The 25,527-nt window shown below is 44.0% G+C and overlaps 1 protein-coding gene and 1 pseudogene across 1 annotated transcript in view; both read right to left on the minus strand.

Moving 5' to 3' along the window:
- The window catches only part of LOC127670988 (phospholipid phosphatase 2-like), a 238,448-nt gene that overhangs the window by 179,758 nt on the left and 33,163 nt on the right, over positions 1-25,527 (minus strand). The window lies entirely within an intron of this gene.
- Positions 15,184-15,853, minus strand: LOC127670984 (peptidyl-prolyl cis-trans isomerase FKBP3-like; annotated as a pseudogene).

Genomic DNA, 25,527 nt, shown 5'->3' on the forward strand with positions numbered 1-25,527 from the left:
CCTCCACCTGTTCCACATGCCATACCACTTCCCCTCCCCCTGTCTCCACGTGGATATCGCTAAACCCCACCTCACCTGACCTCTAAACTACCTGGGGCCTCCAGTCTCTTGAGAGTTAGGTGTATCACCTCTGACTGAACACAGACCTGACAGTCCTTTATTGTATGTGTACTAGGGGCCTCATATCAGCTAGAATATGCTGTCTGTTTGGTGGTCCAGTGTTTGAGACAATCCGGGGGTCCAGATTAATTGAGACTGCTGGACCTCCTACAAGGTTGCCCTCAGCTTCATTCGGCCTTCCCTAATTCAACAGCAGGGGTCAGCTGTTTCTGTTCATTGGTTGGGTCCAATCATCTTCATCTGACTCTTTCAGATGCTTGTTGGGTCTCCCAGAGTGTTGTCATGCTAGGTCCCTTTTTGTGAGCGCTCTATAGCATCAGTAATAGTGCCAGGCCTTGGAACCTTCCCTTGCACTGGATCCCACTTTGAATCTGTCGCTGGGCCTTCTTTTCCTCAGGCTCCTCTCCATTTCCATTCCCATATTCTTTCAGACAGGAACAATTATGGGTCAGAGTTATGACTATGGGATGGTCCCTCTCTCACTCATTTGAAGTCCTGTCTTCCTGCTGGAGGTAGGCTCTATAAGTTCCCTCTCCCTACTGTCAGGCATTTTATCTAGGGTCCCTTCCTTTTAGTCCTGTGAGTATCTCAACTCCCAGGTCTCTGGGGCATCCTGTAGGGTCCCCCCAACCTATCTTCTAAGGTTGCCTATTCCCATTCTTTTTGCTGGCTCTCAGGGCTTCAATCCTTTTCCCTCCACAAATGTCAGATCAGGTTCCCCTCTCTCCCCTCTCCCTCTTCTTCCCTGCCATGTCTACTTTTCTTCCCAAGTCCCTCCCTTCCTCCTCACATGTGATTACTGTTTTCTCTCTTGCAAGTGAAACTGAGGCGTCCTCACTTGGCACTTCAGTTTGTTGATCTTTTTGAGTTCTATGGACTGTATCTCAGGTATTCTGTCTTTTGTTTGTTTCTTTCTTTGTTTGTTTGTTTGCTTGTTTGTTTGGTTTTTTTGCTAATATCTACTTATTACTGAGTATATCCCATATATTTCCTTTGGGGTCTGGTCTGAGCTACTTCACTCAGGATGATATTTTCTAAATCTATTCAATTGCCTGCAAAGCTCAGGATGTCCTTGTTATTAACAGCTGAGTAGTATTCCATTGTGTAAATGAACCACATTTCCTGAATCCATTCTTCTGTCGTGGGATATTTAGGTTGTTTCCAGCTTCTAGATATCACAAATAAGGCTACTATGAACACAGTGGAACACGTACCCCTGTGGCATGGTAGGGCATCTTTTGAGTATATTTCCAAGTGTGGTATAGCTGGGTCTTCAGAAATATCTATTTTCAATTTTCTGAAGAAACTCCAGATTGATTTCCAGAGTGGTTGTACCAATTTGCAATTCCACCAGCAATGGAGGAGTATTCCTCTTTTTCCACATCCTCTCCAACATGTGTTTTCACCTGAAGTTTTGATCTTAGCCATTCTGATTGGTGTAAGTTGGAATCTCAGGGTCATTTTGATTTGCATTTCCCTGATCAGGAAGGACTTTGAACATTTTTTTAGGTGCTTCACAGCCAGTTGATTCCTCAGTTGTGAAATCTTGGTTTAGTTCTATACATTTTTGGTTTGGGTTTGTGTGTGTGTGTGTGTGTGTGTGTGTGTGTGTGTGTGTGTGTGTTACCTTCTTGAGTTCTTAATAAATTTGGATATTAGCCCTCTATTGGATGTGGTGTTAGTGAGGATATTTTCCCATTCTGTAGGTTGCCAATTTGTCATATTGATTATTTCCTTTGCCTTACAGAAGCTTTCCAGTTTCATGAGACCCCATTTGTCAAATCTTGATGGTAGAGAATGAGCACTTGGACTTCTGTTTAGGAAGTTTTCCCCATGTCAGTGGGTTCAAGGCTCTTTCCCACTTTCTTGTCTATTATATTTAGTGTATCTGGTTTTATGTTGAGGTTTTTGATGCACTTGGACTTGAGCTTTGCACAAGGTAACAAATATGGATCTATTTTCATTTTTCTACATACAGACAGCCAATTAGACCAACACTGTTTATTGAAGATGCTTTCTTTTTTCCATTGTATATTTTCAGCTTCTTTTTCAAAGATCAAGTGTCCATAAGTGTGTGGTTTTATTTCTGGGTCTTCAATTCTATTCCATTGATCAGCATGTCTGTCTCTGTACCACCACCATGCAGCTTTTATCACTATTGCTCTGTAGTAAAGCTCGAAGTCAGGGATGGTGATTCCCCAGCCATTCTGTTATTGTTAAGAACTGTTTTTATATCTTTGCTCCTGTGACTGTGTAGAGGAGTAGACAGGTACCCGGGGATCACCTGAGTATAAGAGCGCTTGGGACACACCCCACCAGGGCTCCACCTACACCCAGGAGCTTGGCAGCATCACAGACAGCTGGGCACCTACCTTGTCAGGGGTCATCTACCCTGCAGGGAGGTGGTTAGAGGGAGTCCCGCCTTTAGAGATGAGGCGCCACTATTTTTGCTCCTGTGACTCTGTAGAGGTACAGACAAGTACACAGAGATCACCTGAGTAGAAGAGGACTTGGGACACGGCCCTCCCAGGGTCCCACCTGCACCCAGGAGCTGGGCAGTGCCACCACAGCCATCTGTGCACCTAATCTGCTAGGGGATATCTGCTCTGCATTGAGTCCCGAAATTAAAGGTAAGACCAACATCTTCTCTCCTGTGACTGAGCAGGCTGTTGCAGCCAGGAACACAGAGAACACCCCAGTGTAAGGTCACTTGGGACTTGGTCTGCCAGGACCCAACTTGCACCCAGGAGCTGGGAATCCCCACAGCAATCTGTGCCAGGCGAAAGCTGGTCACCCAGGGGTGCTGAGATAGGCTTGCAGGCACACAGGAGGTACAATCACAGTGCCAGTGACAGCAGGACCAACTAACACCAGAGATAACCAGAGGGCAAAAGGCAAACGTAAGAATGTTACTAACAGAAATCAAGGGAATATGGAGGCCTTCAAGAAGGACATAAATAACTCCCTAAACGAAACACAGGAGAACACAAGTAAACAGGGAGAAACACTTGAAGAACTAAGGGAAAACACAACAAAACAGGTGAAGGAATTGAACAAAGCCATACAGGATCTAAAAATGAAGGTAGAAACAATAAAGAAATCACAAAGGAAAACAACTCAGGACATAGAAGACCTAGGAAAGAAGTCAGGAGTCACGGATCCAAGCATCAACAACAGAAATAAGAGAGAGAAGAGAGAAACTCAGAAGATACCCTAAAAAGCATTGACACAACAGTCAATGAAAATGCAAAATGCAAAAAGCTCCTGACCCAAAACATCCAGGAAATCCAGGAAAAAATGACAAGAACAAACGTAAGGATTATAGGTATAAAAGAGAGTGAAGATTTCCAACTTAAAGGGCCAGCAAATGTGTTCAATAAAATTATAGAAGAAAATGTCCCTAACCTAAAGAAAGAGATGCCCATGAACATACAAGAAGTCGACAGAACTCTAAATAGATTTTTACCAGAAAAGAAATTCCTCCCCTCACATAATAATTAAAACACCAAATGTACTAAACAAAGAAAGAATATTGAAAGCAGTAAGGGAAAAGGTCAAGTAACATATAAAAGTTGACCTATCAGAATTACTCTGAATTTCTCACCAGAGACTATGAAAGTCAGAAGATCCTGCGCAGGTGTCATAGAGACCCTCAGGGAACACAAATTCCAACCCAGACTGCTATATACAGCAAATACCTCAATTACCATAGAGGGAGAAACCAAGGTATTTCATGACAAAACCAAATTTACACAATACCTTTCCACAAATCCAGCCTTTCAAAGGATAATGAATGGAAAACACCAACAAAAGGAGGGAAAATACATACTAGAAAAAAGCAAAAATTAATCTTCCTTCAACAAACCCAAAAGAAGATAATCATACAAATATAAAAATTACATCAAAAATAGCCAGAAGCAACATTCACTATTCCTTAATATCTCTTAACATCAATGGACTCAATTCCCCAATAGAAAAGACATAGCCTAACAGACTCAGTGTCAAAGACAAACACTACCTCAGAGTAAAAGGCTGGAAAACAGCTACAGACTCATTCTGACAGAAGAAAACTTCCTAAGCAGAACACCAATGGCTCAGGTTCTGAGATCAATGATTGATTAAGGGAACTTCATGAAACTGCGAAGCTTTTGTAAGGCAAAGGACACTGTCAGCAAGACAAAACAGTAGCCTACAGATTGGCAAAGGACCTTCACCAACCTTGACAGAGATGTCTTGCTCAAGAAGTTAAATAGCAACAACCCAAATTAACCCAGTTAATAAATGTGCCACAAAGCTAAACAGAGATTTCTCAACATAGAAATCTCAAATGGCTGAGCAGCTCATAAGGAAATGTTCAAAGTCCTTACTCACCAGGGAAATCTCAGCATAACTGAGATTCCATCTTACATGGGTAAGGATGGCTAAGATAAAAAACTCAAGTGGCGGGCGGCGGCGGCGGTGGCGGCGGCGGCGGCGGCAGCAGTGCAGCAGTGGCTGGTCCAGCTGAAGGGCCATCAGCAGTGGAACCAAGGCGACACAGGGTCCAGTTAGTCCCTGGGCCCACGACCACTGACCTTCGCTGACCATCCGGGTGGCAAGCAGCTGCGGTTGTGCGGTGCCTTTCCTGCACGGAAGCCACTTCAGAACTCGGCCTCTCACCAGTCAGGAGAGGTGCATCCATCTTGGTTTCGGACTCCAGGGATCGGACAGACTTAGGTACACAAACATAATCCGAGGCCAACACCGCAGTGTTCTGAGCCCGACAGGCATTGGCCTGCACCCAGGCCCTGGGCTGGTCGGGGGGCCATCGGGGTGCCAACCCAGCCAGGAGGTTTTTTGCCCAGGCCTGCGCGCGCGCCGCCATTTTGCCTGCAGGACGACAGAGAGCTCTGGCGGGCAGAGCTGTAACAGGCATAGCCTGAGGCTAACAAAGCGGGGGTCTAGGCCCCAAAAGGCACAGGACTGACCCCAAGAACTGGGAGGCTTGGTGGGCCATCTGTGAATCAACCCGCCCAGGAGGTTGTTAGCACAGTAGATTCTCCCAGCGCTTTTAGGGAGTGCGGGCATGCACGGCTGCCATCCTAGTCACCTGGCGGACACAATTAACAGTCATAGCCCTAGGGGAACTTTGCTCGGACCTTGGCCTCCCAGGCTTTTGCCTCGACTCAGGGCCTGGGCGGCCAGGCTAACCTTGTGTGCGCCAGCCCAGTTGGTGGATCGGCTGCCCAGCGGAGTGAGCGGAACACAGGGGAGGTCACAGCAGCATATACCGTCGGCACTCCCTGGGGGTACACACGGGCTCCATCTGGTCCACAGACACAATCTGGGGCAAGGCCTCAGGTGGAAGCCCTCAGCTCAACTCTCTCCGCTTCCGGATCCAGATCAGCCTGGGCGGCCGCACCACATCTCCAGGTCTTGCAAGAGGCTAGCTGGGCTTCCGGGCGGCCAGCTGGGAGAAGTCAGTGTGCTCCAGTGAATCCAGCGGGCCCCAGCGGTAGCCTTCGGGTGCCTGTTTTGGGATCTGAACAGCCTGGGCAGCAGCACCCTGTCTAAAATCAGTGCAGGAGGTAAGCTGTGAACCAGAGGCCAACTGGGAAGGGGCCGCTTGCACTGGTGAGTCCAGCACTGACAAGACAAACTAACACCAGTGAGAACTAGATGGCAAAAGGCAAACGCAGGAATGTCACTAACAGAAATCAAGGCAATATGGCAACATCTGAACCCAATTCTCCTCTACCAACATGTCCTGGATACCCCATCACACCAGTAAAGTGTAAAACAAGATTTGGATTTAAAATCACTGGTCATGATGCTGGTATAGGAACACATGAAGGACATACTTAAAGAAATTCAGGAGAAAATGGATCAAAAGTTAGAAGCCCTTGCAAGGGAAACACAAAAATCATTGAAAGAAATCCAGGAGAATACAAAAGCCAACAAGGAGGAAATGCAAAAAACACTTAAAGAAATACAGGAGAACTTTGGTCAACAGGCTGAGGTCATGAAAGAGGAAACACAAAAATCTCTTAAAGAAATACAGGAGAACTTTGGTCAACAGGCTGAGGTCATGAAAGAGGAAACACAAAAATCTCTTAAAGAATTACAGGAAAGCACAAACAAGCAAGTGAATCATCCGGGATCTAAAATCAGAAGTAGAAACAACTAAGAAAACTCAAAGGGAGACAACTTTGGAGATAGAAAGCCTTGGGAAGAAAGCAGGGGACAGAGATGCAAATATCAACAACAGAATACAAGAGATAGAAGAAAGAATCTCAGATGCTGAAGATTCCATAGAAACCATGGAGTCAACAGTTAAAGAAAATGCAAAATGCAAAAAGCTTGTAACCCAAAATATCCAGGAAATCCAGGACACAATGAGAAGACCAAACCTAAGGATTATAGGCATAGATGAGAGTGAAGATTTACAACTTAAAGGGCCAGCAAATATCTTCAATAAAATTATGGAAGAAAATTTCCCTAATCTAAAGAGAGAGATGCCCATGAATATACAAGAAGCCTACAGAACTCCAAACAGACTGGACCAGAACAGAAATACTTCCCGTCACATAATAATCAAAACACCAAATGTTCTAAACAAAGAAAGAATACTAAAGGCAGTAAGAGAAAAAGACCAAGTAACATATAAAGGAAGACCTATCAGAATCACAGCAGACTTTTCACCTGAGACTATGAAGGCTAGAAGGTCCTGGGCAGATCTCATGCAGACTCTAAGAGAACACAAATGCCAACCAAAACTACATTATCCAGCAAAAATCTCAATCACCATAGATGGAGAAACTAAGATATTTCATGACAAAACCAAGTTTACCCAATATCTATCCACAAACCCAGCCCTAAAAAGGATAATAGGAGGACAACACCAATACAAGGAGGGAAACTTCACCCTGGAAAAAGCAGGATAGTAACCTTTCATCAAACCCAAAAGAAGTTAAGCATTCAAATTTAAAAAATAACGTCAAAAATGATAGGAAGTAAAAATCACTATTCCTTAATATCTCTTAACATCAATGGACTTAATGCCCCAATAAAAAGACACAGACTAACTGACTGGATACGCAAACAGGACCCTACATTTTGCTGCTTACAGGAAACACACCTCAGGGTCAAAGACAAACACTACCTTAGAGTAAAAGGCTGGAAGACAATTTTTACAAGCAAATGGTCTCAGGAAACAAGCTGGAGTAGCCATTTTAATATCAGATAAAATTGATTTTCAACCCAAAGTCATCAAAAGAGAATCTGAGGGACACTTCTTGCTGGTCAAAGGAAAAATACAAAAAGAAGAACTGTCAATCCTGAGGGTCTATGCCCCAAATGCAAGGGCACCCTCTTTCGTAAAAGAAACTTTATTAAAACTCAAAGCACACATTGCACCTAACACAATAATTGTGGGTGACTTCAACAGTGCACTTTCCTCAATGGACCGATCAGGAAAACAGAAACTAAACAGGGACACAATGAAGCTAATTGAAGCTTTGGACCAATTAGATTTAACAGATATATATATAGAACATTCTATCCTAAAACAAAAGAATATACCTTTTTCTCAGCACCTCATGGTACCTTCTCCAAAATCGACCATATAATTGGTCACAAGACAGACCTCAACAAATATAAGAAGATCGAACTAATCCCATGCCTCCTATCTGATCACTATGGAGTAAAAGTGGTCTTCAATAGCAACAGAAACAACAGAAAACCCACATACACGTGGAAACTGAACAATACTCTACTCAATGATACCTTGGTCAAGGAAGAAATAAAGAAAGAAATTAAAGACTTTTTAGAACACAATGAAAATGAAAACATAACATACCCATATCTATGGGACACAATGAAAGCAGTGCTAAGAGGAAAACTCATAGCCCTGAGTGCCTCCAAAAAGAAAATGGAGAGAGCATACATTACCAGCTTAATGACACACCTGAAAGCCCTAGAACAAAAAGAAGCTATTTCGCCCAGGAGCAGTAGAAGGCAGGAAATCATCAAACTCAGGGCCGAAATCAATCAAGTAGAAACAAAGAGAACCATACAAAAAATCAACAAAACCAGGAGCTGGTTCTTTGAGAAAATCAACAAGATAGGTAAACCCTTAGCCAGACTGACCAAAGGGCACAAAGAAAGTATCCAAATTAACAAACTTAGAAATGAAAAGGGAGATATAACAACGGAAACTGAGGAAATCCAAAAAATCATCAGATCCTACTACAACAGCCTGTACTCAACACAACTGGAGAATCTGGAGGAAATGGACAATTTCCTTGACAGATACCAAATACCAAAATTAAATCAGGACCAACTAGACCATCTAAACAGTCCCATAATGCCTAAAGAAATAGAAGGAGTCATAGAAAGTCTTCCAACCAAAAAAAGCACAGGACCAGATTTCTTCAGTGCAGAATTCTACCAGACCTTCAAAGAAGAGTTAACACCAATACTCTTCAAACTATTCCACAAAATAGAAACTGAAGGAACACTACCCAATTCCTTCTATGAAGCCACAATTACGCTGATACCAAAGCCACAAAAAGATCCAACAAAGAAAGAGAACTTCAGACCAATTTCCCTTATGAACATCCATGCAAAAATACTCAATAAAATTCTTGCCAACCGAATCCAAGAACACATCAAAACGATCATCCACCATGATCAAGTAGGCTTTATCCCGGGAATGCAGGGTTGGTTCAATATACGGAAATCCATCAATACAATCCACTACATAAACAAACTCAAAGAACAAAACCACATGGTCATTTCATTGGATGCTGAAAAAGCATTTGACAAAATTCAGCACCCTTTCATGCTTAAAGCCTTGGAGAGAACAGGAATTCAAGGCCCATACCTAAATATAGTAAAAGCAATATACAGCAAAGAGGTAGCCAGCATCAAACTAAATGGAGAGAAACTTGTAGCAATCCCACTGAAATCAGGGACCACACAAGGCTGCTCCCTCTCTCCTTATCTTTTCAATATTGTACTTGAGGTACTAGCTCGGGCAATTCGACAACATAAGGAGGTCAAAGGGATACAAATTGGAAAGGAAGAAGTCAAACTATCATTATTTGCAGACGACATGATCGTCTACCTAAGTGACCAAAAGAACTCCACTAGAGAGCTCCTACAGCTGATAAACAACTTCAGCAAAGTGGTAGGTTATAAAATCAACTCAAGCAAATCAGTGGCCTTCCTATACTCAAAGGATAAGCAGGCTGACAATGAAATTAGGGAAATGACCCCCTTCACAAGAGCCACAAACAGTATAAAGTATCTTGGGGCGACTCTTACCAAACATGTGAAAGATGTGTATGACAAGAACTTCAAGACTCTGAAGAAGGAAATGGAAGAAGACCTCAAAAAATGGGAAAACCTCCCATGCTCATGGATCGGTAGAATCAATATAGTTAAAATGGGCATTTTGCCTAAAGCACTATACAGATTCAATGCAATACCCATCAAAATCCCAACTCAATTCTTCACAGAGTTAGAAAGAGCAATTATCAAATTCATCTGGAATAACAAAAAACCCAGGATAGCTAAAACTATTCTCAGCAACAAAAGAAAATCTGGGGGAATCAGTATTCCTGACCTCAAGCAATACTACAGAGCAATAGTGTTAAAAACTGCATGGTATTGGTACAGTGACAGGCAGGAGGATCAATGGAACAGGATTGAAGATCCAGAAATGAACCCATACACCTATGGCCACTTGATCCTCGACAAAGAGGCTGAAAACATCCAATGGAAAAAAGATAGCCTTTTCAACAAATGGTGCTGGTTCAACTGGAGGTCAGCATGCAGAAGAATGCGAATTGATCCATCCTTGTCTCCTTGTACTAAGCTCAATTCCAAATGGATCAAGGACCTCCACATAAAGCCAGACACTCTGAAGCTAATAGAAAAGAAACTGGGGAAGACCGTTGAGGACATCGGTACAGGGAGAAAGTTTCTGAACACAACACCAATAGCCTATGCTCTAAGAGCAAGAATTGACAAATGGGACCTCATAAAATTACAAAGTTTCTGTAAGGCAAAGGACACCATCAAGAGGACAAATCGGCAACCAACAAATTGGGAAAAGATCTTCACCAATCCTATATCAGATAGAGGGCTAATATCCAATATATATAAAGAACTCATGAAGTTAGACTCCAGAAAACCGAACAACCCTATTAAAAAATGTGGTACAGAGTTAAACAAAGAATTCTCACCTGAAGAACTTCAGATGGCAGAGAAGCATCTTAAAAAATGCTCTACTTCATTAGTCATTAGGGAAATGCAAATCAAAGCAACCCTAAGATTTCATCTTACACCAGTCAGAATGGCTAAGATTAAAAATTCAGGAGACAGCAGGTGTTGGAGAGGGTGTGGAGAAAGAGGAACACTCCTCCACTGCTGGTGGGGTTGCAAATTCGTACAAGCACTCTGGAAATCAGTCTGGCGGTTCCTCCGAAAACTGGGCACCTCACTTCCAGAAGATCCTGCTATACCACTCCTGGGCATATACCCAGAAGACTCCCCACCATATAATAAGGATACATGCTCTACTATGTTCATAGCAGCCCTATTTATAATTGCCAGATGCTGGAAAGGACCCAGGTATCCCTCAACAGAAGAGTGGATGCAAAAAATGTGGTATATCTACACAATGGAGTACTATTCAGCCGTTAGAAACAATGAATTCATGAAATTCTTAGGCAAATGGATGGAGCTAGAGAACATCATACTAAGTGAGGTAACCCAGACTCAAAAGGTGAATCATGGTATGCACTCACTAATAAGTGGATATTAACCTAGAAAACTGGAATACCCAAAACATAATCCACACATCAAATGAGGTACAAGAAGAAAGGAGGAGTGGCCCCTGGTTCTGGAAAGACTCAGTGAAACAGTATTCGGCAAAACCAGAACGGGGAAGTGGGAAGGGGTGGGTGGGAGGACAGGGGAAGAGAAGGGGACTTATGGGACTTTCGGGGAGTGGGGGGGCTAGAAAAGGGAAATCATTTGAAATGTAAATAAATTATATCGAATAAAAACATTAAAAAAAAAGAACAACACATACAAACACTCAGAAGTGGGATGGGGGAAGACATGAGAAATCAAAAACAAACAAACAAAAAAACTCAAGTGGCACTACATGCTGGTGAGGATGTGGAGCAAGGGGAACTCTCCTCCATTACTGCTTGGATTGCAGATTTGTACAAGCACTGTGGAAATCAAGCTGGCAGTTTTTCTGAAAACTGAGAATAGTTCTTCCTCAAGACCCAGCTATGCCACTCCTGGGCATATTCACAAGAGATGCTTGCCATCCCATGAGACACTTGATAATCCTCTTCATAGCAGCTGTACATGTAGGAGCCAGAAATTGGAAACAACCTAGATGTCTCTCCAATTAAGAATGGATAAAGAAAATGTTTTACATATTTGCATGGTATGTACTCACTTGTAAGTGGAGATTAGACATAAGCAACAGGATACTCCTGCTACATTCCACAAACCTAAAGAAGCTACACATGAAGGATGGCAGAAGCAGGGATGCTTGAACTTCACGTAGATGGAGGTATAAAATAGTGATAAGAGGCAGATGGAGGGAGGAAACTGGGAACTGGGTGGGAGAGGAGATAGAAAGGGGAATGGGGAAGGATCAGGTGTGGGGAAGGACAGAAGGGATGTCTAGATGGCCATTAGAATAAATGGAATTCTGCTTCTCATAGGAGGGTGTATAGGTGACATCTCCAAGAAAAGCCAGAGACCTGGGATAAGGAAGACCCTCAAGAATCAATGGAGATGTCTTTAGCTGTGACTCCAAGAATTGGAGATACAGAAACTGAAGAGGCCACCTCCTGAAACAAGGAAGCAGAAAGACCAGGGGAGTCATAGGGACACCAACTGTCTTAGTCAGGGTTTCTATTCCTGAACAAACATCATGACCAAGAAGTAAGTTGGGGAAGAAAGGGTTTATTGAGCTTACACTTCCACGTTGCAGTTCATCACTAAAAGAGTCAGGACTGGAACTGGTGCAGAGGCCATGGAGGGATGTTTCTTACTGGCTTGCTTCCCCTGGCTTGCTCAGCCTGCTCTCTTATAGAACCCAAGAATACAGCCCAGAGATGGTACCACCCACAAGGGGCCCTCCCTCCATGATCACTAATTGTGAAAATGGCTCACAGTTGGATCTCATGGAGGCACTTCCCCAACTGAAGCTCCTTTCTCTGTGATAACTCTAACCTGTGTCAAGTTGACACTCAAAACCAGCCAGTACACCAACCCACCTTAAAATTTCCAACCAAAAATTTATCCTGTCTACAAAAAAAAAAATGCAGCCATGAGGAATGGAGCAGAAACTGAGGGAACAGCCAACTAATACCTGGCCCAACTTGAAACTCATCCCAGGGGCAAGCACCAATCCCTGACACTATTAATAATACTCTGTTATGCTTTCAGAAGGGAGGCTAGCATGACTGTCTTCTGTCCTCTGAGAGGTTCCACCCAGCAGATGACTCAGACAGATCCAGACAGCCACAACTGGATGGAGCTTGGGGACTCTTATGGAAGAATAGGAAGGATTGTGGTCCCTAAGGGAGTGGGAATTCCACAGGAAGACAGACAGAATCTACTAACCTGTACCCTTGGGATTCTCAGGGACTGAACCACCAACTAAAGAACACACAGGGGTAGACCTAGCCCTCCCCATACATATATAACAAATATGCAGCTTGCTCTGCATGCAGGTCTCGAACAACTAGAGCAGTTGCCTAGATATGGGATATGTTCTCTCTGGGCTGCGTTTTCTGGCCTCAGTAGGAGAGGATGCACTTAGTATAACAAAGACTTGATGTGCCAGGGTGGGGGTGTAACCAGAGTTGGCCCCCACTGGCTCAGAAAGGAAAGAGGGATGGGGCCAGGAAAAGAGCAGTAAATGGTATGTAAAGTGAATAAGTAAAAAGAAATATTAAATAAAAAAATATTAAAAAAACATTTTTTTGCTGGTGCAATTACCTCACAACATGAAGTCATGTGTGCAACATTGATTTTGTTTATTTGATCTTTTATGGGTCAGGAACAAATTGATCCTCTTATTATGGCTCTGTAATACATCTTAAGATATGGAATGTATTGCCCACAATATTTTCCCTTTTGCTTCTGATGCTATTGGCACCCCGGGGTCTTTTGTGGTTCCATATGAAGGTAAGGTTCACTTTTTTCTATTGAAATGAAGAATGAGATGAGGATTTTCGGGGAGCGGGTGTTGAATCAAATCTATAAAAAGTTTTGGTATTACAAATAGGGCTGCTATGAACATAGTAGAACATGTATCCTTATTACATGGTGGGGAGTCTTCTGGGTATATGCCCAGGAGTGGTATAGCAGGATCTTCTGGAAGTAAGGTACCCAGTTTTCGGAGGAACCGCTAGACTGATTTCCAGAGTGGTTGTACCAATTTGCAACCCCACCAGCAGTGGAGGAGTGTTCCTCTTTCTCCACACCCTCTCCAACACCTGCTGTCTCCTGAATTTTTAATCTTAGCCATTCTGACTGGTGTAAGATGAAATCTTAGGGTTGTTTTGATTTGCATTTCCCTAATGACTAATGAAGTTGAGCATTTTTTAAGATGTTTCTCCGCCATCCGAAGTTCTTCAGGTGAGAATTCTTTGTTTAACTCTGTACCCCATTTTTTAATAGGGTTGTTTGGTTTTCTGGAGTCTAACATCTTGAGTTCTTTATATATATTTGATATTAGCCCTCTATCTGATGTAGGTATCCCTCAACAGAAGAGTGGATGCAAAAAAATGTGGTATATCTACACAATGGAGTACTATTCAGCCATTAGAAACAATGAATTTATGAAATTCTTAGGCAAATGGATGGAGCTAGAGAATATCATACTAAGTGAGATAACCCAGACTCAAAAGGTGAATCATGGTATGCACTCACTAATAAGTGGATATTAACCTAGAAAACTGGAATACCCAAAACATAATCCACACATCAAATGAGGTACAAGAAGAAAGGAGGAGTGGCCCCTGGTTCTGGAAAGACTCAGTGAAACAGTATTCAGCAAAACCAGAACGGGGAAGTGGGAAGGGGTGGGTGGGAGGACAGGGGAAGAGAAGGGGGTTTGCAGGACTTTCGGGGAGTGGGGGGGGCTAGAAAAGGGGAAATCATTTGAAATGTAAATAAATTATATCGAATAAAAAAAAAGTTTTGGTATAATACTCATTTTACCAATCCAGGAGTAAGACATTGTCTTTATGTCTTTCTTCAGAGGTTTAAAGCTTCCATTGTAGATTCCCATCACTTCTTTGTTGTTCATTTCCAGGCACTTTATTTTCTTTGAGTCTGGTGGAGTGGAGTATGCTCATGATCTTTCTCATTTTTTAATCTTTGATGTATAGAAAAGCTATTGATTTATGCATATTGAATCTCTATGCTGCCACATTGCTGAATTTGTCATTTCTAGAAGGTTTTTGTTCAGATTCCTGGGATCTCTAATATCTAGTATCTTGTCCACTGTACACTGGGATAGCTGGATATCTTCCTTCCTGATTGTGTGCCTCTAATTTCCTTCCCTTGCTTATTACCTCAGCTGCACTTTGAGAACAGTGAAGATAGCAAGTGCTATTGACAATGTTTGGAGCCCCAGATGTCGCTGTCCCATTACTGAATTCAGAGGGGTTGATTGATTTAATCTTTAATCCATATCAGATCATGTTGGCTGAGGGTTACTCACATATATCTTTTCACTAGGCTGAAGTATTGTCCCTGTGGTTCTACATTCTCCTAAGACTTTTATCATGAGGGCATAACGTATTTATCAAATAAATTTTCTGCATCTAGCTCTCTTGAATACTTTACATGACTGTAGGAATATGTCTGAGACTTAAGGGGAGTTACAGGGAATTAAATTTCTCAAAAGTTGAGATCAAGTAAACAAACTTTAACTCTTTAAATTTTCCTGTTGACTCTTCCCTCACGATAGTAACAAGCTCCAATTGGCCACATTAGGTTTTTATCCTTGCTGACGTCCGATCTGAAGTCCCGTTTTCAGTCAATATCTACTAGTTCCAGTTCAAAAGTGAGCTTGGAGTTTGGTGGAATTCTGGCATCGGGCTGTCCTTTCTTTCTGTAGGCCCATTCTGGTTCAATCTCCAGTCGAGCCTTTTCTTCTTTATTCATAGTCAAGAGTGCTCCATCCCATCTTCTGTTAATCTTGCCTACTCCAACCTTAAATCTTAAAAGGCTTAACATTTTTCTTCTTTGACCTTGTTTGAATATTAGGATCAAAAACAGTTCCATCTGGGAGTGTCCCCATTTACCAGCAGTGAACAACATCTCACTTTTTAGGAATGTTGGTTTTTATCTCCTTTTTTTTTTTTTTGAAAAGATTTTGTATATTTTGGTGGACCCTTGAGACTCTCCTCAGACTTGGATTCTTTGGGTTTATCGTCACCAAGCTTCACGTTTCTCACCTGTTCAGTCGCTTTACTTCCGGTTTCAGCAATCTTGAGACACTTTCAAAAAGATGGTTATAGCACTAACCAAATGGTCCTCATTAGCAGTCTTAGTTACATTTTTTTTATGTTTCCGAGTAATTTATGCTCTGTGAGAAACGAATCTGAACCGGGATCCTGCAGAAACTTGATGATGTCCTTCCTTCTTGGGCAGCTGCTCCCTGCTCCACAGTCCATGCACACTGCAGAACAGCCTCGGCCATCTTCCCCCGCTGCTGCCGCTGCACTGTTTGCAAGTGTGTTGTGGAATATTTTTTAGTATTGTATCTTCTTTCTTAATTTCCTCCTGTTCATTTTTTTCTTTCCTCCTCCTCCTCCCCCTTCCTCTTCCTCCTCCTCTTCCTCCTCCTCCCCTTCCTCCTCCCCTTCCTCCTCCCCTTCCTCCTCCCTTTCCTCCTCCCCTTCCTCCTCCCTTTCCTCCTTCCCTTCCTCCTCCCCTTCCTCCTCCTCCCCTTCCTCCTCCTCCTCTTCCTCCTCCTCTTCCTCCTCTTCCCCCCTCCTCCAATCACATTGTGCCTAATGGCGGCTTCCCTGAGGACTGTATAAAGGCCTGCTGGGTGGGTTGCACTTGGTCGTTCTCTCTCCATGTGTAGGGTGACCCATCATGTTAGAATGACAAATTCCTCTTGTTTTTTACATCGATTCCTGGCTCTGAGTTGTTTATTTAGGAGATCCTGGTAAGCTAAGGCTCACCAGAGACTTACAGAACAACTAAGTTTGAATTTTTTTTTCCTCAAATTTTCAGGTTTCATTAAATTAAAACATTTGTTTTACTGATTTCTTTTATTAATGTTAGCACTTATAGGTATCTATTTACCTCATAGGACTACTTTAAGTATGTGACACTGATTATGTAATGTTGGAATTTTACGCTTTCACATTTTGAAAATCTTTCTTTTCATTAACATAATTATTCAGTAATGCTTTTTTTTTATTTCCAGGAGTTTGTAAATTTCTTAGGGATTTATTTGTTGTTAGTTGTAAGCTTTATTACATTCTGCTCAGATTGTAGTGCCTGAGTTGTTATCGTTCCCTGTCCCCATTCCTGTGAGGTTACAGCTGAGAAGCCGCCAAGGCCACTGCATGTCCTTTTCTGCCTCAGCCTGTGACCACCGTGAGGTACATCAGCCTGTGACAACCGTGAGGTACCTCAGCAGGAGCCACCACTGCAGTGTGCTTAATCTCCACCCTCTTCCTGCCATCAACATGAGGTGCCACCACAGGGGCTGCCATGGGGCAGTGTCCTTTCCACCCGTCCTGAAGAGCTCCATGACAGAGCCCTAGAACCTAAGCAAAAGGAACCTGTGGCCTGAAAGGACTTCCCAGTCTGGCCAATGGAGCATATGTGGAAGAAACAGGGTGAAACAAATAAATACAAACACCAAAAAACAAAACTGAGTAATCACTAAGCAAAAAACCCACTAGTTCCTGAGGGAAAAAAACCCCACCAAACTCTGAGCTCCAGAAGATCAGGACATGACATTCCAGCAATCTTCACCTATTTCTAAGGGAAATATCTACCCTTAGAAATCTGTGCCTGCTAAGAATCCAGGACAAGCTTTGATTGCTTGGTCTTGGAGCAGAGAGCCCCTCTCCTGGATGCTTCCTCACCCCCAAATCTCCAAAATGAAGTTTGTTGTACTTTTATACATCTGGTTGGAAACACACACTCAAATGTGTGCACATACACACACACACACACACACACACACACACACACACGAGAGAGAGAGAGAGAGAGAGAGAGAGAGAGAGAGAGGGAGGGAGGGAGAGAGATTCTCTTGTCCCCACCCCATCTAAAACATTCCTTTTGACATGAGACTAAAACCCTAGTGGGGGAACCCCAACATTCCCTCCAAACCCCTCATGCCATGAATCTAAATAGAGCTCTCCCTCCCTTAAGTTGTCTCTTGTCCAGTGCTTGCTCTCAGTGAAATGAACAGTAACAGACAGAGCACCTTGTAAGGAGTGAGAAAAATCACTGTGGGTTGTGCCAGCTCTGATTGGTCACTAATGTTCTGATGACACAGAGAGCCATTGTGAGGAATGACCAAGAGCTGATCATATAGTGCACTGTCCGGGCTGTTTTGTGTCCTTCTGTGCAGAGAGCTGTTTGGTAGTGAACTGCAGGACTCGGTAGTTGGATCAGATTTGGACATCGGTGATTGTTTGGATTTCGACATTGAACATCAGCTACATGTCCACAGACTGAGTACTTTCCTGCTGTTTCCGTAAACTCAGAAGTTTGGGTTTCTGTTTATGTGATTTCATTCATTTGGGAGCTTTGTTTACAGCTTTACCTTCTGATTGTTTGCTTGTTCGTTTAATTATTTTCATTTTGCTTTCTGGATTAACATCCATGTGTTTTCCTTCCTTCTCCCTCCTTTCTCCTTCCTTTCTTCCTTTCTCTTTCCTTCTTCAGTTTGTTTTATTGTTCCTGGGAGACTGGGTTTCTTTGTATGGCCTTGGCCAACCTGTAACTTTCTGTGTAGACCAGGGTAGCTTCAAACTCAAAGATTTGCCTGCCTCCGGAGTGCTGGGATGAAATGTGGGAAGAAACCTGAGCAGCGTCCCTCCCTGGCCAACATCCATATTTGTTTTCCTAACTTCTCTTTTGACTTTGTCACTGTCTGTTACTCTCTAGCTCATCCTGCCTCTTATCCTCCAGTCCCCTCAGAGTTCCCCTTCCCTTTAATTCAACCTCAAACCACCAGTATCCTGCATATAAGGAAAAAATTGTGGTATATATCTCTGTTGGACTAAGATGTTCTGTATATCAGAGTGACCTCAACATCCATTCCAGAAAAATACTGACAAATTTTCATTCTTATTCATAGGTACTGTGTGACTTTTGCCCCCATCCCGTGTAGATACTGTATCTACTGGGGCAAGTTGCATCCCACACATTTCTGGGTAAAGCTATCTTGATGTTCAAGTGTGGCCTTTAGCTCAGTCCTTCATGATGGACGTCTTGGGTAAGCTTGTCAATGTTCTGCTCCTTTGAAATGGGGATCCTTGTTCTCCTGGCTAAAATTTTATCTTCCATCACCCTTGCTCTCTTTCTGCTCTGAGCCTTCTTCCTTCTTTCCATCCTCTGTGTTTGTCTTTGCTTTGTTCTGGTTTCCCTGTGTCCTTAGGCAGAGCCAGACTCGTCTATGGAAGTGTCTGTGTCTCTTAATCACAGAATCTCTAGTAGAAACCTATCTTAGAAGGAATTCTGATCTGTTTTCCCTGCCATCTTTGCTTGCTGTAGCTCCTGGTGACCAAGAGAAGGGAAGTGCGATGTCGGGGGACCTCGAGGCCAGTTGTCATGAAGGGAACCCCCTGGCACAGCATTACTATATCCTGGGCACCCTAGATAAAGGGTCTTTTGCAGAAGTCAAAGTGGCTCTCCACCTTATGACCCAGACCATGGTAGCCATCAAGATATTGAAAAGGGGCACAAATATAGACTTCCTGGTCATCTCTGAGATAGATCTTGTGAAATCCCTGAACCATAGTCACATAATACAGTTGTTCCAGATATTTGAGACAAGGCACAAAACGTACCTGGTGATGGAATATGCAGCCCGGGGATCCCTGCTGAAACACATCAACAAGTGTGGGCGTCTGGACGAGGAAGAGGCACGTAGGATATTTACAGAACTCTCTTTGGCGGTCAACTATATCCACAGTCAGAATATTGTCCACCGAGACATCAAGGCCGAGAACATCCTATTGGATTGGGAGGGGCATGTGAAACTTACTGACTTTGGCTTAGGCAAAAGACTGGCCTCTGGGGAAAAGTTCAAAGGATTTTGTGGCACACCACAATATTGTGCTCCTGAAGTGTTTGATCACAAACAATATGATGGCCTCCCAACTGACATCTGGAGTCTCGGTGTAGTATTATACTATTTAGTTATTGGCCACCTTCCCTTCTGAGACACAGTGCACTCCAAGATAAAGCATCTGATCCTAGCCCGGAGCTGTTGGATCCCGTATCACCTGTCTCCAGAGCTTCGAGACCTATTAAAGAGATTAATGACTATAGACCCCATAATGACGCCATCCATTAAAGAAATATTGGTACACCTGTGGCTGTGCCATGATCAAGACCCATTGAGATCTTCAGAGGAAATCCCTAGAGAACCAGAATCCAACCTCGCTTTTGACATGTTTCTTATGGGGTACAACATTAAAGAACTCAGGGAGGCTTTGAGGGAACGGAAGTACAATCATGATATGGCGACTTATTTGATTATAAAAAAGAAGTATACCAGGCAGCCCCAATTTTATCACGATGGAGGGCAGGGCAGTACTCTGGACCCTACAAAAGCCCCCAACCCTCCCTGGCCTGTAAGGAAGGGAACCAGTGCCCGTACTCTTTCCACCTTCACTTTGCCCACTCTCTGAGCTGCCCGGATGTGGAAGGAAAGGCTGTAGGAGGAGGCATAGTGTACCTCCCAGCCTTTCTTCCCTTGAGAGTAGATTTCTGGAGAACACCTCCCCACTCCAGGGGCTTATGCCTCATGTTGGAAAGAGTACATGCAAAGAGAAGGAGAGAAGCATCAATTCCACAAAATCATCATCAAGAAAAAGAAAGGCAACAACAACAACGCTAACCTCATCATCAGGAGCCCCATGGTCACTTTTCATATCCACACAATCCTCAACCTTTGAAAACACGCAAGATATGGCCCAAGAGAGCTCCAGTGCTACAGACACAAGTAGCAGCATGTCCTCCTGGGAGTCCAGAACCAGCAGCCCTTCCCCCAGTGAGGAGAACCAGGAAGAGAATATAGGCATCGTATCCTTACAAGATACTAGCTCATCCTCAAGGGAAACCGTCCATCAGGAGCAGCTCCGAAGGAGGTCCCAGGGTATGCCCAGAGTCCCACTGAGAAATCGGGCCTGGAGGAGCCTGAAGAAGAGGATTTCCAAAGCCTTAAGGAACTTGTGTTGCTGCCTCCCAGTGAAAAATAACAAGGTCATGGCAGCCAATGAAGAGTGCTTCAGAGACACAGGCTGAAACAAGTAGGTGGGTGTGATTGGAAAGGATGCACTCTCTAGTTCCTCCTTCCCTTAACATATTGCAGCATGCACACTAAGGGTGTTGGTGACATTGGGTCTATCATGCCAGAGAGAAAAGTCCCATCCTGTTCTTCCTCCTCCTAAGACTACACCTTTCCTCAAAACTTGAGCAACATGTAGACAGCAGAGGATAGTGGCCTAATGCTAGGCAAGGATGCTGGAAATGTGTGAAGGGATCAATGGAGCACTTGGGCGGAATCAGCCTGAGGTCCCATGCCATCACAGGGCCAGCACAGCCAAGCATAAGTCCTGCAGATTTCTAAGATTTCTTCTGTCTGTTTCAAGGGCTATCAGAGGCCCTGTGGTCCCTGGAGGATGATACCAGAGAGTGGAGAGGAGTCTGCTGAGGATGCAGACAGGAGCAGGGAGGACAGAGCCAGACAGGAATTTCAGGTGGCTGTATGGCAGAGAGAAGATCTTTCTATAGTGCAGGCTTAAATTAGAGGCAAAATGTTATTTTCCCCTGAAGTCTGAAGGAAGATTCTGAGAAGTTCTGAATGATTTTCCTCCCGTCCCCTGTAGGGAGTTCCACACTGGGCAGCAGTCCCAGGATAGCTGTGGCCCAGTGAGTTAATCTTCACAGCACTCAGAAGCCCCTGGAAGAAACATCCATGGAGTGCTAGTGGTTACCAAGGATACTGAGAAGAAACACCAGACTTCAGAGAACCTTCATGCACAGTGAGAATGTCAGCTCAGCAGCCTGTCTCCAGGTGTACTTGTGAGCTGAGGAGAGAGTGGTCCTGGAGGCAGAGGAAGGAACCCAGAAGACCTGACCTGTTGCATGTATCCAACAGATATGTCTGATATTGTAAGAGGAGGTAACAGAACTGCGAAGCCATGAGTGTCCATTGGAGTCTAGAAGTTAATACAGAGTGGGAAGAGATGGTTCAGACCCACAGCTATGATGCAGAGCAGAGCATCCTGATTACTGCATAGTCACACTGAGAGAGATCCTGAAGCCCTCACAAAACCACCAGCTCTAGTCTCTGATTGTGTATGTTGCACTCAAATTTGAGCCATTTGATGAGTATTCTTTACATCTGGTTGGAAACACAACACACCCACACAACACACACACACAGAGACACACAAAGAGGCACAGTCAGTACTAATGCTGTTTCCTTGAAGTGGAGAGAGCCCACGTTACAAACAAGGTAATTTCATAGTTTGAGTGACTCTGCCTTCTGTAACCTTTCCCCAAATCAATTTTCTCTTGTCTCCACTCCCTTCGGACAAAGTAACTCCCTATTCTCATCCTTTCTGGGAGTCATGAGAAGTGAGCATGGGCATTGTTCCCCACTTTGGCCCAGGGTACACAGCCATGTGCAAGGTGAGGTTACCTATGCACCATCTTTTGAGGAGATCCAAGATGAGATCTGAAGTGCTTGACATTTGACTCCAGAGAAGGTGCTGGTAAAAAGCATTGCAGTGGGGTGGGGGTGGGGGTGGGGGGGCAATATTGATGGTAAAACAGATGAGTCCCCCTGACAGGACATTGTAAGTTTTCCTTTGGGTGGCCCATGGTGACTTGCCCCATTCCCACCAAGTATAAAGACAAAGAGAACTTCAAATGTGTTAAAGAGGAACTCAACCCCTCTGTCCCCTGACACCACTCTGTATTACAAATTATTTGGTGTATATTGATCAGTTTCCCTTAGAGTTGTCTCCTGGCATGATCATGTCCTTGCTACTTCTGCCATACTGCTGCTGCTACTGCTACTGCTGCTGCTCCTGCTCCTGCTGCTCCTGCTGCTCCTGCTGCTCCTGCTGCTCCTGCTTCTGCTGTGTGTGCTGCTGCTTCATTCTCATGTCCATTGCAGGCAGGGAAAGGCCAGATGCTTCTGGAGCCAATCAGTGAGCATTCTAAAGCCTGATGCTCTGGAAACTGCAGAAAACACCAGTGACATCACTCAACACAAAACAAGGTTTGCAGCCAGCCTCACCTGTAGGGACCTGGGAATTGACGCCTTTTTCATCACAGACAACCCGGGTGGAAGAGGAGCACATGGCATTTTCCTGGCTCAGGCCATTGGGAGTGGGTAGTTATTTACAAGGGATGCACAATTGGACTTTTTGTAATTCTTAGCAAATCCTTTTTTATTCAGGTCTTCTTGATAGAAGAGGCACCTGTTCATTGATACAGAGGTAGGGCAAAGCCAGTCCCACAAGTGGGTAGGCTAAGAACAAGAAAAGAAAGATGTGTTCTGATTCCAGGAACATCTAGCTCCTTAGCCTTACCACGGTTGTAAGGGAACACTATCTGAGACATCTTGAAGAATTTCCTCACTGGGAACAGTTCCTTTCTGTTCTGGCAAGAGCCAAGTGACCGGGGCAAGGCACTTCTCAAATTCCGTCCTTCCATCACCTCCATTCTTGTGTGCATGGGGGCAAAGAGAGATAACTGGGTGCTCTTTGGGTTGGCACTACCCACAGCAGTGACATCAACACATGTGTGCAGAACTGATCAATTTTCAAAGGACCCAGAGTGTGGAATCTGTATGGTTGTTGATTTTAGGTATGGTGTGTCTGGGTGAAGACCCAGGATGTGGACAGAGAGCTTGGTACCATGCTGTGCCAGCAACAGAAGTGTTACCAAGAAGAGCCGCCCCTCCCACACACACACATGGCAACCTTGAATAAACCTCTGTATCTGCAAAAGAAGGATGATTATTTTCTTTTCAAAAGAAAGTTCAGCTGCCCAATGCCACCAGTCACCATTCTACTGGGCTTGGTGAACAGAACCTGGGTAATTGATGATAATCTACCACATTCATGGCTTGAAGTACATCTCTGAATTCTTCCTGCTACACACTGGCTCATTCCCATTCTTAAGCCAACATCATTTTAGCATCAGGTGTTGGGTCCCTCTATCCAATATTTTCCTCATTTTGTAGCTTCCTTTTCTCAGAATATTACACTCTCATTTTACCTATCTTGACATAAATGTCAGGATTTCTTGGCCCTTTCTTTCTCTGAAGCAGGTTGCTAATGTGAAGCGCAGGCTAATCAACTCACATTTTTTTTCTAGGTCCTTTGTGTTGTGGTGACAGGTTTGTTTCTATTGCATTTTTAGGCATTCTTCTTCCTTGACTTGTGTCTTGAGCAAGCATTTCATGGGTTCAAGCCCTTATCATAAACCGAGGTATTGAGACCTTCACAAACATTTACTGTGACTAGAATTTTTCTGTACTTGTTTTTACATTGCCTGTTGACTTCAGTCCCTTAAAGAGTTGATGGCTTGAAGATGTTCTCAGAAGCCATCGTTGATGTGGAGGAACTTTCTGGCAGTGTCTGTCGCACAGCCAGTATATGTTTCTTCCTCTGGAACAATAGGCGGGGGCCCTGTCAAGCACATCCTGCAGAGTGATCTCAACAAGCAAGGCACTTTTATTCAGAGGCCCCTCTATGTACTCCAGTTAAGGGTCTGCAACCTGGGTGTGGTAGGATGGAAAGTTCATTCATGACACGACTGTTAAAAGGTTCTTCAGTGGATATAGTATGTTCATCTAGGGAGTATGTCCATGGGATGGACTAGTAATTGTATGTCCTAGCCATAGGTCTAGGCAGAAAATTCAAAAGCTGCTGGCAGAGGATTGTGGGCCCCTGTCGTAGGGGAATATGTGGTACAACAATAAGCTGAAACTTTATTTGAACAAATAGTCCCCCATAGGGTCATGGGAGGGGCTGCTGATAGAAGTGGGTGTCCTGTTCCCAAAATAAGCTCTCGAGAACCTCTGTTCCTGCTATACATGACAATGGACCAGTGGTATTGAACCTTCCCTAAAGGGAAGAAGTTTGAGCTCCCGGAATACTGCTAATGTCATGTGATATCATTGATTCATTGGTGACATTCTTGATAGAAGCCTGACACCTCTTCATTATATACTTGGCACCTAGGATACTAGACCCGTCTTGGGGTGGATCAGTGTGTGCATCTGCTAGGTACAAATGCTTAAAATAGTAAAAAGTATGATAGTGCCCCATAGATACTGATCTGCTTTGTACACAGCCTAAGACCCAGCTCCATGGAATTGTGTCTTCTATGAAGCCACTTAGGGGATAGGCTGTGGATATTTTATCTGACATGGAAGTACAATATGGTGGTCGTGGCTATTGCTCCCTCCTGGGACATGCCCTTTCTTTGCCTCCCCTAGGTGCTGTCCTGTTACGGTGTCACTCTGCAGTCCCATCCCTGGTCACTGCTTTTGCCTTGAGGAACAGTATGTGGCTGCTTGCGCACTAGCCCTGCCTTGTAATAAAAATGGGCTGCGTCCTCTCGACACTGGACACTTAAGAGGTCATTGCGTGTCCTCCTGGTTACTAATATTACAAAGCAGTCACTATTTGATTCTAGAGGCTACTTGACCAGTCTTTGTGCAATAAATATATGGCCTCTACCCCATGAGTTTTGGCTGACCAAAGGAACTTGAGTTGCCCTTAGGTCCAGTACGCATTCAGTGTTTAAGATACCAAGCATCTGAGTGTGTGTAGCATTTACTTGCAGCCTAGGTTTTGGGTCTGTCCTAGAGTGGCCTTTCATGGCCTAAATACTAGGTTTGCCCTAGTACAAGCATACAGTAAATCTGGGTCTTGAGACCATCTCAAGACCAGCATGATGATGGGGCACTCAGATCTGGACCTTGCTTCCACTTAGCAGAGAACTGGGCTCACTTGTGGAGCTGTATGCAAGATGTCCTCTTAGGTACTGGAGACCTGGTGTGTGTGTGTGTGTGTGTGCGTGTGCGTGTGCGTGTGCGTGTGCGTGTGTGTGTGTGTGTGTGTGTGTGTGTGTGTGTGTGAGTAC

Source organism: Apodemus sylvaticus, chromosome 20 (genome assembly GCF_947179515.1).
Source record: "Apodemus sylvaticus chromosome 20, mApoSyl1.1, whole genome shotgun sequence".
Classification (NCBI taxonomy): Eukaryota; Metazoa; Chordata; class Mammalia; order Rodentia; family Muridae; genus Apodemus; species Apodemus sylvaticus.